General features: G+C 33.2%; 1 pseudogene; it reads left to right on the forward strand.

The window, feature by feature from the left end:
* The first annotated feature begins 1,152 nt into the window (after positions 1-1,152).
* Positions 1,153-3,539, forward strand: LOC111895737 (probable serine/threonine-protein kinase PBL19; annotated as a pseudogene).
* The last annotated feature ends 1,727 nt before the right edge of the window (positions 3,540-5,266 follow it).

The following is a 5,266-nucleotide window of genomic DNA, read 5'->3' on the forward strand; positions in this document are numbered from 1 at the left end:
TCACTAATTCATGTCTTCCAAACTTCCAGTTCTATTCTTGTGTGTGTGTAAAGATGCCTTCCAGTTGTCATCTTTTCATAAATGTTATTATATATATGAACAATTAGCGCTGTGATTATCCAGATCAACAGTCCGAACGCTTATCATATTTTCAGCGGTTTGAAGTGAGTCTTATCACAATGTTTAGCGGGTCGAAGGCACCAATTCCAGCTCATGAGTTATTATGATTAAGATGCTAGTTGTCTGTGTGACTCTTGCATGTGTGGTATATGATATGTATACCGGGCCGGGTCTGATGTCAGGCGAGGCCCGATGAGTGTATTGTATGTTATTTATCTTAGTAATTTTTGCATGTATTTTATATATTGTATGTATGTCGAGCGGGCCTTATGAGTGTATTAGGTAGGGCCGATCACATTATATAGACATATTTGTTTCGAGCGGGGCTTGATGTCGGGTGGGGCATGATGGTTGTTAGGCATGACTGATTGTATGTTTGATATGTATGATATGTGGTATTTTGGGGAGCCCACTAAGCTTCGTGCTTACGGTTTTCAGTTTATGTTTCATGTAATTCTGGATTGAAGGGGAATGACTCGGGATGATCGCATCGCACACACCATGTTGTTCCACATTTTGTTGACTTGATGTATTTGGATGATTATTGGCATACTTTGATTTTCTTTTATGGTTTTATGAACACGTTTTCGATGATGGTTTTATTATTATAAAAATAAATTTTTTGGACTTAAATTTTGGGACGTTACAAGAGATAAGGTAATGGGTCGGCCCACCCGAAAATAAGTCTAAAATATGTTCCGGAACGACCTATTCCGGAGAATTTCTACCATAGGGGCATTTGGCCTAGCGGTAAAGAGTGATTTTTTCAAATAAAAGATCATGAGTTCAACTCTCATTATGAGACATAGGTGGTGTTTATGATTAGATTATAATATAGGATAGTTTGTCATATAAAAAATAAATAAATAAATAAAAATCTTCCCTTGTTACCAGAATTGTCTTAGCATGGCTAGTAGGGGTAGTTTGACGGATCAATGAGGTAATCGGATTTCTTCCTTTGAATTAGTTTCGGTTGTCTATTAAATTCCCTTTGAACATTTGAAAGCAAAACCATTCCACTCTCATCAACCACCTCTTTGTTCTCAACATACAAAAAGCTTAAGCCAGGCCATTCTCTCATCTTCCCCACGTGGCTTTGCTGCTAATCTCTCTGATATCCCTTGATTCCATCCCTGTTTTCTCATATCACCATTTAGAGTTCTGCTTGCTTGCTGTTCAATGATGAATTTTTTTCACATTTTCAGTTCCAAAACCAAAAGAAGATCACGGGAATCTTCACCGGAGCAAAACCCATTAACTTCACCACTATTGTACAGGGAAAAAGAACATGCTTTGAGAAAGTTCTCGTTTTCAGAGCTCGAAAATGCTACGAATAATTTTAATAGATCGCAGTGGATCAGAGATGGTCAACTCGGAAGAGTATATAAAGGGTCAATTAAACCTCCTGGTGGCCAAGGTGCACCTCTCGTGGTCGAGATCACCAAACTTCATAATATTCATTCCATGCAGGTCTCCCCCCTGACGTTAAACTTCTCTTAATCTCTTTAGTTTTAAAATCTAATTGTATTAATTACATCAGCTTATCCGTGATCAATACTTTATCATATAAGACTGGCTTCTCAACTTCAAGAGTATTTATAACACTTGCTTAAACTTTCTAGTTAGAGCAAGATGGGAGTGCTAGAAAAAAAAAGATACTTTTTTGGAGTTATATATAAAGAAAATGTTATGTGATGTGTGTGTAGGGGCATGAAAAATGGCTAGCAGCAGTTGAGTTTCTTGGCGATGTGGAACACCCTAATCTTGTAAAGCTATTGGGATACTGTTTAGTAGATAATAAAAAAGCGAGACAAAGTCAAAGACTATTAGTTTACGAGTATATGCCAAACAAAAGCTTAGAATACCATCTTTTTAACAGAGAATTGCCACCAATTCCATGGATAAAAAGGCTACAAATCCTCCTTGGTGCAGCCCAGGGTCTCGCTTATCTTCATGAGGGCTTAGAAACCCAGGTATATGTATATGTTTTACAAAATGTGTTCCTAATTAATTATAACTATTTTATGACTTATTAGTTAAAGTTTAAACTAATTTTAATTTTTGGAATTTATAAGGTGATATTAGGCAACTTTAACTCGGCGGATGTGTTAATTTCAACCCAAAACTTTCGGATTTTGGGCTTCAGAGAGGACTAGCACCAGCAGTCACATACATAATGGTGAGTGTATATATGGAGATCATGTGTCTAACATTAATTATAAAATCTAACAAACCAATCATAAAATCTAATGACTTATAACTTATTATATTCGCTTCATTTAATTTAATTGAGTTCATTATACTAACTTTCTTTGGTTTCCAGTCGTCTACTCCTTATGATGATTACTATGCTCCAGAATACATGATGACTGGTCATCTAACTTCAAAAAGCGATATATGGAGTTTTGGGAATGTATTGTACGAGATTTTATCTGGCAGAAAGTTTGTTGATAGAAACCTTCCAGAATCTGAACAAAAACTTATCGAATGGGTGAACCAGTTCCCAGGTAGCAAACGGTTCCAGATGTTAATGGATCCTCGTCTAAATAATCAATATTATTATTATTATTATTATTATTCGGGTACTGTGGCCCGGAAACTTGCAAAATTGGCGGGCAGTTGCTTGCCACGTCATCCGAAAGGTCGACCCACGATGAGTCATATAGTTAATGTGTTACAGGAGGTGATTAGAGAGCAGGAAGATGAGATCAAGAGTCGTTAGTTACCTGAGTCGTCTACATGAAAAGAAATTAAAGGAATAGAAGTAAGTAGGACCAATGCAATTAATGCTGCATTATATATATTTATACGTACACTTTCCCTGATTATGGTTATCACAGACATAATATATAACATAAACGTTGGCAAAATCTAGTGGTCATTGTGTGATATAAATTGAAAACAGGCATTATCTGATCACTTTCCGATCCGTTTTTTGTAATTTTAATGATTAGCTGATTCGCTCTCCTGCTCTAATTTTTAGCACACAATTATTGTTGGTAAAGTGTTGTTGGCTTGGCACGTGAGATTAGGCCTGAATCTGATGATGATTAAAGTGGCGGATTACATCAAGAGGGAGTACTATAACATTACCCATGTTACCATTCAGATTGAAAAAGAGAATAAATCAAGTTTCAAACGATTTTGAGCTGTTAATCCATTTTGGGACACGATCGAGTATTTGAGTTTTCAGTTCTTGTCAGCTTTATGTGCATGTGTTATTGATCATTTTTATTTTTTTTTATCTTTTATTTTTTTTATCTTTTATTTTTCCTGTCATCTGTTGCATGATTCACTAATCACTATTAGTAATGCGATGCATCTTATTGGGCTTGTATCTTATTTGTTGATCTTTTTGTGCTGAAAAATGCAAATATTTGTGTGGATAATCTGTATTGCTTAGAAGTATCAATATAGACTTCCCACTTGGTCCTTTTCAAAGGTTATGCAATGGTTTAAGTCGTCCTTTTAAGAAAATTAACTTATAGGTAATTAATAATTATATTCTTTCATATTTTTCTATTGTCACCGCTATTTCAATAACAATGAAAACATATGAACATATTTAACAAATTTAATGGTCAATCGTATAAACAAGTTGTCTAAATGAATCAAACTACAATGTAATTACCTTCCTAAATTATTATTTTTCCTATATATCTCACTTTTAACAGAGATTTTATTTTTCATACTTATTTGTATTATTTTTCTAAGCATTATTTTTAAAACATTCATATTAATCAATCATTCATCTTATTTATAGTCTTTTAATTTGATAGATCAATTTTCTACTAATTTGGCTTTAGTAAAAACTTACTATCATAAATATTAATTAGTCATTGAACAATTCCAAAAGTTTTTTTTTATTTAATAAATATACTTTTATTTTTATTAAATATTTTTTTTAAGCATATCCAATATTTTTAGGATGGTAATAAACAAAACCTTCAAAAAAATGTTTTTTTTACCTAGTTATCATTCAAAAAAGATTTCTCTCTCTCTCTATCTCTCTTGAGATTTAACATCAGTCACGTATTTTTCATTGTAGCTCTAGCACTGACGTACCGGTGTGGTGGAAGAGTTATAATCATAAATGATTATTCAACGTCATCCATTCCTTTTTCCCCACCACTTTCCTCACCACCACAACTATCACCGCCACCACCACTACCACTACCACCATCTTTGCCACCAACCAACCCCACCAGTGCAACCTCCGCCACTTATACCACCGTTGCTTTTTCCATTCTTTTTTAAAGATTTCTGAATTAGTCGGCTAGGTTGTTTGTGGCTAGCATATTTCTGAACAAACATAACTCAAAGAGACACATCTTTTTAATATACTTTATTTATCCAGATATTTGAACAAACATAATTCAAAGATCCACGTCTTTTGAATATGCTTTCTTTATCTGGATATTTCCTTCAATCTTGATTTTGGAGATGGGTTTGATGATGAACTAGATGTCGAAAACGGGGTTGGGGGTTGATTCTTGAAGAAAATGAGGTTTTAATTTTTGGGTTTAAGGAAAACAAGAAGAACACAGAGGTGGAAGACAACGTGAGAGAGAGAGAGAGAGGCCCTCAAATTTTTTTAATTAATAAAGCTTCAAATTAAATAGAAAAAACATTATATTGATGTTTGGACTAAAACCCAGAAAATTATATACAACAGGGACCATTTTTTGTTATTCTTTTAGATTTTTGTTCTAACTTCATTTAATATAAAAATCCGTTTTAGGTTATTATATTTTGGTTAAATCTAAACCAATTTATTTGGAAATTGTTTTTAGCACATTAATTCATAATCGGATAAAGATTTTTGTAACATTTTAAACCTTAAAATAGTTGTTAGAGTTATGTTTTACCCAGAAAATAGATATAATACTAATTATTCTAACTCCATTTTAATTTTAATAGATAATATATAATGTTTTTTTTTGGATTCAACAAAAAAATATTTGAGAACTGTTTTAGCCTTCTTTTTCACATGTTTCTTTACATAAATTTAAATTTTCATTTTTAGGCTATAGATTTCAGTTAAATCCGAATTGCTTTAATAGTATAGTCATTTACGGATTCTGATTAACATATGTATAACTCAAAACCCATCTGGATTAGCCTATAACCATTCGGGATTAACCTA

Source organism: Lactuca sativa, chromosome 6, assembly GCF_002870075.4.
Source record: "Lactuca sativa cultivar Salinas chromosome 6, Lsat_Salinas_v11, whole genome shotgun sequence".
Classification (NCBI taxonomy): domain Eukaryota; kingdom Viridiplantae; phylum Streptophyta; class Magnoliopsida; order Asterales; family Asteraceae; genus Lactuca; species Lactuca sativa.